Raw genomic sequence first — 14064 nt, 5'->3', positions numbered from 1 at the left:
TGGACAGCAGGATAAGTGGGTAACACCTTGGGATGATGAACTAACACACTTTTGAGTATTGCTAGTGACAGAACATCTTTCAGAAAGAACAGATCCCAGAAGCTTCAGCACTGGCTATCATATAGTCAGTATATATGGCTTGATGTCATCTGTACATAAAAGGTGAATAATAATAAAAATGTATCTTCCTTTCTCACTGATCAGGTCCTTCAGTTGAGGTAGCAGCTTGTAACAGTTCCTTCTTATATAACCATTTAAAGAAAAGGGTCAACAATTAGTTTTTTAGTTTATAATATGCTGTCATGTGTGACAAGCTGCAAATTCGTTGAAAATATTAGCAAAGGTGAATCAAATTTTGTGTAATATTACCAGGAAGACATTTCAGATATATCCTCATAGCACTACATATACACAAAGTATGAGGATCCCACATGAAAACTACAGTACATGCAACAAAGATCTGAAAAATTTTAGCCTGATTGTCAAGAAAAAAAGAACATTTTCTCTGCAATTTATATCATAGATGCAAAAACAATCACAACATGTCTGTGCACTAAAGAGCAAAATTCTACTTTTTAGGAGAACAGGCAATTGTTGCCTTTGGCTCATCCTTGTATTTAAAAATGACAAGGATTAAAGATATTTTCTAACATGTCCTAGTATAAGTTCCAGTTCATATATAGTGCATTTGCTATAATATCATATAAAAGAAAAAATATCCATAGTGTAAATAACAGGAAAACAGAATTATTGTATCTCTAAACAGAAGAGCAACATAAATTTTAACAAAAGGAAAGCTGGAAAATAAAAAAAATAAAAATTAACGTATTTTGGAGGGATTTTAAACCATATTTGCCTATGTTCTTATGTTTTTTTATTTTCTCCTACAAGTCCCACAGAGAATTATGAAAGGATGATACATAAATATTTCCATATAACAAAAAAAACCCTGTACGAATCTTATAATATCTGCCTAGAACTATCATAGTAGTAATACAGATGATGCATTAGTTAAGATAAAAATAGTTTTCATTTTTTTCCAAGACAGAAACTTTCACTATACAAGACTACGATCTGCTCTCTCTGAGGCCCATGAAGTCTCTCTGCTGGAGGTACCATGATTGTCACCGAATCCTGGTTGGACCTACATAGGAGAAACAAGCTTGCTCTTGCTGCCTTTAATAACATCAGTAGCATTCCCAGCAATTTACAAGGGAGGAGTTGAGATAGGACCTAAGCACTGCCTTCATGGTGTTCTCTTCCCTCAGTTCTTGCTGCCTGTTAAGAAGACCTTGAAATTTAACATACATAAATCCCACAGGTCTTAGTCCTAAAAACCCTGAATCTGGCATGGTTGTGGGCCGAGCCTCTCCTAACAGATATTTGTCTATAGTAATTGAGAGAATTTAATTTCTGACAATAAAATTATTAATGTCAGCAAAAAGACTTTAAAATCAAAGATAACCAGTGTAAGTCCTGTCTGCAGAATAACTCTGCTGACAACAGTAATAGACAAAAATAAATTTTTCTAGGTCAGCTGTTCTCCTTCTGTGAAACACCAAGGATATATGATTATAGATTCTGTAAATTGTAGAGTGGATAGGACAGAAAACCTGATATTTCATCAAAATAAGGTTTCTGGTGTCTCCACCTTCCAGGGGTATGAAGTAGCTCCAATTCAAACACCTTCAATAACCTTGATTTTTCATGTCAGCAATCTACTTTATTTGAGGTGCAAGACAGACTATCTGTCCTCCTTAAATGGAAAGCTTCTTGGTCAAAAGGTACCACCTGCACTCTCTTTGGAGTGATGTTAATGTCTAGAGAAGATAATGATTATAAATTAATCTTAGAAAGAGCACAATATATAATGTTGAACATATAAAACTTACAATATTGAGTAGAAAGAGTTCTAAAATATGACTTTATAACAGACTTCTGCATATGATAAGTGATTCCAAAATATTCTGAATAGATTTTATTTGAGCCAACAGATCATCTTATAAGGATGAGACAGGGTAGGATGAACACTACTTTTTAGCTGCTCTGAGCACTTTATTTTTTCTTTAATCTGACTCACACCAAGTACTAGACTCTCTGATTTAATTTCTTATTAGCAGCTGTGAACGATGAAAAGAACAGTGGCTTTCACAGACATTTCAGAGCTGACAGCTCTATTCTTTGTGGACAAGATACATTATTACTGATAAAATTTTGCCTTTTACCTTAGTCATATTTTCCAAAAAGTGTGCTAAAAAATAATTTGAGTAATTTGGGAGCTTCATTGCAACTTTGAATAGGATTCAAACAACCTCTGAATTATGCTTTGCTTATTTTACACAGCTCTTCTCCGTAGGTACAACATATGTCTGAAATATGATTCTATATTGTGAAGTTTAACAGGGAAGTACTAGAATTAAGATAATAGTGTAGTTAACAGTGATATAATTATAGACAGTACAGAAAATTTTGTATGGTGTTGCCATTTTGTTTGGTTTCATTCTTCCAGTCTAACCTAAATAATGTGTTACTTTACTGGTGCACTTTCATTTGAATTGTTGTGAGGCACACATAGGTCTCCAAGTATTGACACTGAGAAATTGCAATTATTATTGAGTTGGACTTGGACATATTTCATTACACTGATATTTATTTCTCTCTCATGAACTGCAATATATAGCTGTCTTCTTCAACTCAAAACACACCAAAGTTTTTAAAGAACTCGAGACCATTACTGAAGTCACATTGCAATAATTCTAATAAATTGCACCTGTGAACTCCTCTCTGGTTTATTTATATGCTGTATCCCAGGTTATTAACAGAAAATAACCCACTGAGATACAACACTCTTGTTTACAGTGAGATGCTGGTAGTGACAGCAGGAATATAAAACATAAAATCAACAGGGAACATAGAACTAATAAAAAGACAAGGGTCTATAAAGCAGAAAAAAAATCCAAAGCCAACTGTGAAGGCAAAAATAAAATAAAATAAACTTCCAGCATAAAACAATCAAAAATCTGCAGTATATTTATGGATACTAGAGAGCACAAATACCCACTGAGCTTGAATACTTATGGCTGTCAGGAAATCTGTGAGCTATTCAGAATCAAAATTTGATCAGCAGAACATATATCTCAAAAAACTGGTTTTTTTCTATTTCATTATAGCAAATTAAAAGGATAAAAAAAGAGAAGAGAAGAGAAGAGAAGAGAAGAGAAGAGAAGAGAAGAGAAGAGAAGAGAAGAGAAGAGAAGAGAAGAGAAGAGAAGAGAACAAGAGAAGAGAAATCATCTGCTGAGAAAACTACATTTAAGGATAAAAAACTAAAAATAATTTTGAAAAAACTGAGAAAATAATTTAAAAAAACTGAGAAACTGAGAACATTTTGAAACTGTTTGGATTAATTTTTCCCCTTAAAATAGTTTACAGATGAACAACTATCTTTACAATTATCTCGATACATACTATGGATAAATGCCACGAATATATTAACCATTCTGTTGCTCAGTACCAAAATTTCTGTTTGAAATACCAAGACAAAAATCATCTGAGACAAGAATGATAACCTGAAAGTGGTGAGGATATGATGATTATTTTATATATCATTTTATATTCTGTGGGATGTAGTCTATAGAGATCTGCAGAACTCCTTGTCATGCTACAATTCTTCACATCAGTTTTTACATTGTGCTTCACTATACCTGCATTTGTTTAAGGTCACCTTATTTCAAAGGCACAGAGGGATTTTTCAAATAAAGAGAAAATAAAGCGCCTTTTTTTTTTTTTTTAGGAGAGATAATAGGTAGAGTATATCTCTTCCTACTCCTGACAGTGGAAAACAAGAAATGTTACAATTTTTAGCACTCATTAGTTGACAAATTTAAAAGTGACATCTATCAAAATAAATGAAAGGCAGAAATATTTCCTAGCTGTAAATACTATATGTTCAGGTTGGAAAACAGCCACAAAATGCTAGTGGGTTTGGAAGAGGCTAAACGTTGGTATAAGACACACAATTACATCCTCATTCTCATGTGGAAGCGCATCTTCTCATTTATGTTATGGTGAAACTGTACATTTCTGGATTAAAGCCTGTTCACATACCACTCAGTCCCAGAGAACAGTGCCAGGCACAGAGTAACAGAGTCCTGAGGATTGGAGATGGGGAAAAAAAGTTCATATTTATATCACTAGGAGAAAAAAAGCAAGAGCAATAGGTAAGACAAAAATGTTTCTGGCTAGCTTATGAAAATCTAGTCCTGCTTCTCCTCCTGTGAACCAAGATTCTCTGGTTCATACAATGAACTCTGAAATTATTTCCTCATCCCTCAGACCTATTTCATTATCCATGCACAGAATTGCTACAGAATCACTCTGAAAACCTTATCTGCCCTTACCAGCAGGATGTAGCTCATATCAGTCAACATGGAGTCACACAGCACCCTTTCCCATTACTGGGGACTCTTCAGGAGTATAAAGGTTTTGCACTATAAATAATATTATTCCTTATTCTGCTTCTAATTCTGGGTGCCCATAGCAAAATATAATAAACTAATTTCAGTCAGTACAGGTACTGCTGACCCGCTGCATTCATTCTCTGTAGAATACCCAAAGGGTAAATTAAATCAACCATCTCCCCAAGAGCTGCATATCTTGTGGGGTAATTTCACTGAGGGTCTACAATAGCTGGATGCCTTCCTGACATTCTGCACCTCTAGCAGGGAGTATTCCTGTATTGTTAGTTTTTTGGGGTTTTTTTCTCTTTTTTTTTTAAATTTCTTTTTTCCCCTGATTCATTCTGAAAAAAATACTTCACAGTGTTGTCAAAAAGGCTGAAGTAGACAACTCCCTGTGTTATTTTTTCAGCTGAGGGGAATCATCATTGTTACAAATAGCTTCACTTTACAAATCAGCCTCATGCTCACCCCTCCTAATAAGCAGAGATACCTGATTTATTCACTTCTTTGTGGGTTTAAAGTCATTGACTATAACAGTTGTAGTGGAAGTCATATACAGCCTGTAAGTCATACACATCCCTTGTGAGGTTTTCCAAGGAGAATATCAGCATTCTTGTATGTTTTCAAGGAAAATCTTCCCCTAGTGTTTACTAAGAAATAGCAGGTAATAATTCTTTGCACTATTTCCTGTGCATCCCTATGCAGTTAATCTGTACAGAGCTGATTAGCATTAACAAGCTAAGAATTAAACATCAAGATGATTAGGATCATCTGATTTTTTGCCAGTCTACCACACCCTACTGTTATCAGAAAATCTTGGAAATTAACTGACCTGATCTGCCTTGAGATAATGTTAATATGTAGCATGACCAGGGCTTTGTTCCACTTCATCCTATATATATATATTGCTTTGAATGTCAAATTATGTATTTATTCATCAGTAATAATTTTATTTGTATAAAAAATTAATAAACAAACAATATTTTTTCTGTTGTTTTTTAAAGCAGTGAAGTAAATTGAACTTTAACTGCCAAATCAGAAGTGGCCACCTAATCTACAGTGCAAAGTTATTTTAATTTATAATGGACATGTTTTGCTTAGCTCATATGTATCTGATGTATTTAAAAGAAAATAGACGGGGGGGGGAGGGCGGCGGGGGGAAGCACTTACAAAAGAGTACAAAGGTCCCTGAAGACACAACATCTAATTTTCAATTCAGTTGGCAAGAATACTAATTGCATTATCACATATTCAACAGCATTCAGCTAAGTTTATTCACTCATCCTTAAGACCTGGGATGTCTGGCAGGTCACTGCCAATAAGCACTACCTTGAGAATCTCAAATGACGGTATACAAAGAAAATGAGATGTAGAGCTGCTGAAAAAAGAATCTCTCACAAAGAAGCTAAACCTCTGAGATTTCAGTCTTTGTCAGCTTTACGACTGAGTCAAAAAATGTATTTCTCTCCATGAATTAAACAAAAAAAACAAGCCCATAACTTTCACAAGCATAAAAGAGAAAGAAGGAAAATATATTGGATGACCTGCAAATCATGAGATTACGAAGGATATAGATGAATCAGGAGTCAACATGCCAAGGAGCTGCATCCCACAATCTTATATGCTATCATGTGTGTGTTGTACTCAATTTCACTGATTCTGGAATAAGAAAATGAGATTCCAAAATGACTTGATTTTTTTTGTTTCTTTTTTTTTTTTAAATAAGTTTGGCATTAAATTAAAGCCTGCATATTTCACAGTATAAAGGGAGAAATCAGGAAAAATCAGAAGTAGTGTTCTTTATTATCAGGTATAGGAGCTTTAACAATGTGCTGTTTAAACACAACAGGAACAAATTATGACCCAAAAAATAAGTTTAAACAGCAGTCATACTGGATAGCATCCAGTCCTTCAGGTATGTCAAAGGGCACCACTCAACTTGGTGTCATCTGCAAATGTGCTGAGACTGAACTCAATCCCTCAGTCTATGTCATTAATGAAGAAATTAAATTACATTGGTCCCTGAGGGACACCACTTGTCACTGATGCCTACAGGACTCTGATCCATTGACCACTACCCGCTGGATGCAAAAGTCCAACTGCTTTCTTATCCAACATCCAATTATCAAATCCATCTCGTTCCAAGTTAAAAACAATGATGCCCCCCCTTTGGGGGGACTGTGTCCAAGACGTTACAGAAGTCCAAATAAATGACTCTGTAGCCCTTCCCTTGTCCACTGACGGAGTCACTTCACAATATCAGGCCACTGGCTTGGTCAGGCAGGACTTGCCATTGGTGAAGATACACTGGCTGTCTCAAGCCACCTCCCTGTCCCCCATGTGCCTTATCACAGCTTCTAGGAGAATCTGTTCAATGACCTTCCCAGGAACAGAGGTGAGAGGTTTCTCCATTAATCCAAGTCACTGGGCAGTATTCAAATGCATTTTCCAATGTTTGAGCAACAGGTTCAGATTTGTTACTCTGTACTCCACCTTCTCCCCCAAAATAGTCAATGTATCATAACTTAGCTATAACCTTCTTTCCTTACTATATTTACAACTTGATCTCTCAGTATTAGTTCAGGCTAACTTGACTGTCAACAACTGTAGCAATCTTTAAGCAATCTTTCTAGCATCGTTAAATTTTATCATTAATGATTTTCACAGCAATGCAGTATAAGGTAAATTTGATAAGTAGAATAGAGTTAATTTTTCAAACAGATCTCAATGGGTATATTGTGTCTTCATAACTGACAACTGAAAAGGCAATGAAGCAGAACTTAAAACAAGTGCTGTGTCTTGGCCTTGCTGTATATTGCTAACAATAACACCAGAGCTGAGGAAATAGCTTACTGTATTTCAGTGGGGTTGTTTGTGGAGCGAGCTACTGTCAATGTAATGGCAGCAGTGTCAAATTCCTGAGTTATGTTTACACTGTGCTACATTGTTATGTTAAATGCAATAAAGTTCCATCAAGATTACTTTCATAGGAGAATGCAGAATGAAGTGTCCTCCAGAGCCAAGGTGTGTTTAAATTAACCTTTTTTGATCTCTTCTGACAGCCCAGTACAGTATCTGAAACAGAAGAAATCTCATTTCCAGGCTGCTACTTCAGTCTATGTATACAGGTGGGCATCTCTCTGTTGGTGTCACAATGGTTTTAATACAGCTGTTTGGCACTAGTAAATCTGCTAGAAATCACATTGTCAAGAAAACATGATGGGATTTTAATATATTCTCATCTCCTTCTGTCTGTCCATCTAGCTTACAGTTTTCTGACCTTACTTTCAGAATTGGAGCAACACTCGTGTGAACAGTGCTGTCATGGCCAGGATGGCCTGCTCTGCATTGCCCAGTTTGTGCAAGGACAGCAGGGTGCTGTCCCAGGCAGAGAAGCTACTACATTAATGTACAAGGCTCTAGAGTTGACAGATCACTGCTTCTATGGGGCAATACAAGATGCCATTTTCTCATCTATAACCTTTATACTTTGAAGGTTAAGAGTCTGCCCAAAGTGTATCATATTAAGAGGAGGAATATTTCAAAATAGAGAAACCAAATCAAAACTGCTTTATTTTTCAAAGACCTAAGCCAAAAATCTTTCACTGATATAAGTTAATGAACTTGATAGGTCTTTGTAAAGAAACTGTGAGTACAGAACCTACCTTATGAACAATCCCAAAACAGAGATTCTTACAATACCCTCTTCCTCACAGACATTCACACAGACACACAAAAAGGACATTTGAGTTTGTTTATTACCAGTTATGTCCTTTCTAACTCAAGCCTTTTGAAATTACTCAGTTCACAATTAGAGACTATTTCCATACAGACCACATTTGATTAATGAGGCCAGCTCACATTAGTCACAGTTCTTTCAAGAAAAACTTTGATTTAGGCCATCTGTTGGAGTCTACTAAGACTATATGCACATGCAGGCTAAAAAGCATTAAGCAAAGTATCCGAAGAGAGATTAAGAACACAAAACAGGCTGTGTTCTGAATTAGTTCCTCTAATCTGCTCAAAAGTGATTTGACATCAATAAAAGCAAAACCAGGGCGATTTTTTCTCCACTGCTTCTCAGATAAACTTTAAATTCAGATCCTGCAATTTTTTCCAGATAGTCAATAAAATGGACTCTTTTTTTTTAAGTACAACATTAAAGGCATGTAGTCTTTGTTAAAAAAGACTGGAAATCCCCAGCTTCATGCCTTTAATTTCCTTCCAAATTAATATAAGTGAAGGTGGATGTGAACTGAAGCATAATTTATAGAAGTCACTTTCCTGTGGCAGGCACTCTTCTTCATAAAAGTTATGACCGAGGTAACAGTCTCCTCCAGGTTCCTGTGAACTCTGGCAATTCGACTGTCATCTTATAGTGAGAAGCCTGCTCCTCTTGGTCTGCTATGTGCTTTTGGATAAAGTATGCCATGCCTGGCAGCTTGTGGAGGGTGGAGAGGGAAATGAGCAAAGGAATTTTTTTTGTGGACCAGGTTCTGTAATTTTCTGTGTTGGACCTTCTGTAAGACAGACTTATAGAACTCCAGCAGCAGAGTCAACAGTGTACATGGATGTACAACGTGGATGTCTGGAGGGAGATGAAAAAGCCAGAGTTTTCAGCCTTTGGTACACAACAGGTGGAATGCTACCAGCAACCTGGGATGCATTCTTACATCTTATACAAAAGCTGATGGGAGAATTTGGATGTGAGAGTGCTTGTGTGCAAAGTATAAAAGCAGAGAGTAAACACATATTGGATTTTCCCTCTTCAGTCTCAGAGGTTCTGCTAGTAGCATATGACTTTTCAGTTGGAATTACCCTGAGTATTTCTATCAGAACTTTTGCCATAATGAGGTAATTTTTGAACATTGCATTGTGAGTGCTCAATTTTGTATTGCCAGGTAAATATCTTGGCTATGAATATGCATGGGGGCCACAGGGGCAAGGTTCTGTTGTGTCTTGAACTTGCTAGCTCTTGAGATCAAGCTCATTACTTTCTGTGAATATTTCTCAACCAGCAAAAATTCTGATTAGTACAATATTTTGAAAAAGAAGAATGAAAATAATATGGATGCACTGAACAGATGTTCTGTGTAACTTTTGATCATCACTCCTGTATGGTGTTGTTTCTGTGTAATGGGATCATAGTTTACTGTGAAAATGCTTCTTTTTTGTTCCTGTCTTCCAGATGCAATTAAATAAAGTAGATCTTCGTTGTCATCCTTGACATTTATTGTTCAAATAAAAACCATCATCTTAAACCTCCTTTAGGTTGTATTTTTTACATAGGACAGCTGGTGGAACAAAAAGGAAAATTGGTTGGAGACATACAGTGTCTAGAAGGGGGCTGAAGAATTATGCATTTAGCATAATATTTCCCAACATTTTAAAAATTAATATGTTATGGAAGATACATAACAATAATCAAACTTGAAGGGAGACAGAGAGAGAAAGAAAAAAAACATGGAAAAACTATCTAAGCAACAGGTGTGGCTTGGGTAGCCAGGAAGATTTAGATCTATAAAGGTTACAAATCCTTTAAAGAAATGGTGGGCATACCTTCTCAGCTATATAAATACACCTACTTTTTCTGCCTGTTTCTTCCACTCATAGGTTTATGTATCTTGCATCTTAGTAAAACAAAATACCATATATTACTGCTTCTATTTTTCTTAATTATGTTTCTTTCTTTCTCCTTGGGTATCCACTGTTACACTCTTACTGAGGAGGGCAACAAGGGAAAGAAGTACTGGACTTAACTAGTTAGAGTAAGATTCTTAATTATTTCTGAATATTATTAGCAACACTGGAAATTAATTAAGCCTGATTCAGAGAGACAACTTTATCTGGATAGATTGCACCGCTGCACCATCTCAGAAACAAAAGTAAATTCTTAATATATCCACTGTATTTCAAAAAGCAAGAAAATACCTTGTGACTAAAAATACAGAGAGGCCAGTGCAGACACCTGTTTCTATTCCATGCCAGAAAAAGGATATTAAATGCAATCACTGGTGCTGAAATGAACTGTAGTCCTCTGTGCTTATAGCACATGGCTAAAGAATGAGCAGCTATAGTTTTGCTTTTCTGCTTTCCTCCTCCATACCCTGTTAAATTCTGTATGCTCCTGTGCAGTCATTTATCAATGCTAATCCTCATTTTAGTGAATTTCTTGAGCTCATATGGCAGCTACTTCCCCAAGACCAAGTCTTCAATGTATTCAGATAAGGATAGACTGGTTCAGAGAGTTCAGGTAGTTTCATAAATTCTCTACAAAGCTATAAATCATATTCCTTGATAGCAGTCAGTCACAGTATGCTTGATAACAGGAGAGACACAGTATGCTTTGCTGTATTAAGATTTCCCATGTGACATGATAAATTTCATACCCTACCATAGAAATACACAGATGATTTGCACCTCTTGGGTGCTTTTATTTGGTCATCTCACTTCTTGCCTGAATGGCTGTGAGCAGATGCCTGAATGACAGCATCATATTTCAGGCACTGGCATCAGACATTCAGTGGTCTCAAGCACACTTTAGCCTTAGAGTCATCTTTTATGGAATGAAACTTAAAATCACCTTCAGCTTCTCATCCATTGCACTGGTCAATATCAATGTCTTAAAAATTAGACAGAAATTTATATAATTATCTGTCAGGACCAGGTCTCCAAAAACATTCCAGCTGATTTGGTGCATCTGTTCTCTTCTTAAATGACCATTTTTGTCCTATATCACTGATACTTTGCAAATCCATGTCTACTTTCTCTGTAAAAAATATGGTCCATATATTTTATGGGCAAGAACCTAGGTAAAAAAAAATTAAAAAGACATTTCTTACAAGCACCTAAAATATTTTAAATCTTTGCTTTCACTATTTATTATGAAATATGAATTTATAGGACCTATCTGACAATAACGAGATGCATCTTATTTTGATTCCAACTATAACTCTTGACAAAACTATGCTATAGGTAAGGTGAATAATATATGGCTTTAGCAGATAAATTTATATAAATATAGGATTACAAGACCCACACAGCTAGCTTTCTATATTACTATATTTGCTTGAGAGATGCATCTTATTTTGATTCCAACTACAACTCTTGACAAAATTATGCTATAGTAAGGTGAATAAAATATGGCTTTAACAGATAAATTTATATAAATATAGGATTGCAAGACCCACACAGCTAGCTTTCTATATTACTATATTTGCTTGACCTTTCAAGGTTTTGTTAGTGAGATGGCTCCTATGAGAAGAGACTGTGGTTTATGTTGGACATAGCTGATTCCAGCCAGCTCCGAAATAGCCCCACACTCACCAACACAAAAGGTAAAAAATGCACCTGAGAGAGACAGAAGTTTATCATGATATCCTCTTAGGCAAACTCAGGAAGTAGATGATGAGTGGACAGTGACGTGTATTGAGAACTGCCTGAATGGCAAATCCCACTACAATCAGTGGCACAGGCTAAAATAGCCCCACGCTCACCAACAAAAAAGGTAAAAATGCACCTGTGAGAAACAGAGACCTGTGAGAAGTTTATCATGATATCTTCTCAGGCAAACTCAGGAAGTACATACTTGATGAGTGGACAGTGACGTGGATTGAGAACTGCCTGAATGGCAAATCCCACTACAATCAGTGGCACAGGCTCTATTTGGAAGCTTGTAACTAGCAGTGTCCCCCAGTGCTCAATGTTGGATCCAGTATTGTTTAATTTATTCAACAATGCCTTGGATGAAGGTGCAGATCCCTCCTCAGCAACTTCACTGGTGACGCCAATCTGGGAGGAGTGGCTGACACCCCAGAGGGCTGTGCAGACTTGCAGAAGGACCTTGACAGCTTGGAGAGATGGGCAAAGAACTTTGTGAAATTCAACAAAAGCAAGTGCAGGGTCCTGAACCTGGGGAAGAATAACCCCTGCACTTTCTGGAAAGTTGCTCTGTGGAGAAAGACCTGGGGTCCTGGTGGACAACAAACTATCCATGAGCCAGCAGTGTGCCCTGAAGGCCAAGAAGGCCAATGCTATCCCAGGGTGCATGGAAGAGCATTGCCAGCAGGTTGAGGGAGGTGATCCAGCCCCTGGTAAGGCCACAACAGGATTACTGTGTCCAGTTCTGGGTTCCTCAGTACATGCAGCTCCTGGAGTAAGTGCAATGGGGTTGTCAAAGATGATATAGGGACTGGAACATCTTTCTTATCAGATAAGGAGCCAAGAAGGCCAATGCTATCCCGGGGTGCATGGAAAAACATTGCCAGCAGGTTGAGGGAGGTGATCCAGCCCGTGGTAAGGCCAGAACAGGAGTGCTGTGTCCAGTTCTGCATTCCTCAGTACATGCAGCTCCTGGAGTAAGTGCAATGGGGTTGTCAAAGATGATATAGGGACTGGAACATCTTTCTTATCAGATAAGGCTCAGAGCATTGAGCCTGTTCAACTACAAGAAGATAAAAATGAGAGGGAACCTCATCAGTGTGTGTGTGTCTGAAGGAAGGGTGTCAAGAGGCTGGATCCAGGCTCTTCTTGCTGGTGCCAAGCAATAGGAAAAGAGACAACAGGCAGAAACTGATGCACAGGAGGTTCCATCCAAATTTGAGGAAGAGCTTTTTTACTCTATGGGTGACGAAGCACTGGAACAGATTGTCCAGAGAGGTTCTGGAATATTCCTCACCAAAGAAATTCAAGAATCATTTGGAGAAAATTCTCTGCAGTGTTCTGTAGGATGACCCTGCTTGAATACGGACATTGGATCAGATGACCCATTCTGGTCTTTTCCGACTGGAGCCATTCTGTGTATCTCTGAGCAAGATATGGGAGCATGAGCCCTGAAATACACCAACATCAGTAAGGAAGGCTGGGGAGAAGGAGTGAAGAAGCTACAAACATCAGACAGAGACTTCACTGCAGTCTGTAGAGAGTATAGTGGTAAAGCAGGTTGTCCCCCTGCCTCCAGTGGACAACTCTGGGCTGCAGCAAGAGACAAGGTCTGAAAGAAATTGCAGCCCATGGAAAACCCAAATTAGAGTTGACTCCTGAGAGAAAATGCAGCCTGTAGAGAGAAGGCTATGTAGGAGAAAATGTTCTGACAAGACCTGTGTCCTACTGGGGACTAACACTAAATCTTTTCAGAAGAAGCCTGTTCCTAAAGAATTGTAGTGCATGGAGAAGATCCATGCTGGAGGAGAGAAAATGTGTGAGGTAGGACGAGTGGTAGCAATGTGGTGGTTTGAACTGACTGCATAGGGAATATCCAGGTTTTTGGTTTCTGTATATGTTCCTGTGTTAGTTGAACAGCATCTTCTGATGTTAAAAGGAAACCAGAAACTAAGATAAGTAATAAGTATACATATGTTCACACATTCAACTTTAGGAACAAGTAGAGATGTATTTGAAAAAGTATGCAAAATATGAAAATGCTCAATCCTGATATAGCACCATCCACTGCAACTTGAATTCCTCTTTAATTTTCTGAGGGAAATCTTTCATTTAAGGGAGAGTGTTCTAAAGAACTGAAATCCTTCAGTGACTGTATCATTTTATTATCTCACTGAGCTTGTTATTTGAACTCTTTTCTCAGAGTTAGAGAAAAGGTAGCAGG

The sequence above is a fragment of the Passer montanus genome, unplaced genomic scaffold (assembly GCF_014805655.1).
Source record: "Passer montanus isolate IOZ18808 unplaced genomic scaffold, ASM1480565v1 scaffold18, whole genome shotgun sequence".
Taxonomy (NCBI): domain Eukaryota; kingdom Metazoa; phylum Chordata; class Aves; order Passeriformes; family Passeridae; genus Passer; species Passer montanus.
Note: the sequence above shows the minus strand (reverse complement) of the source record.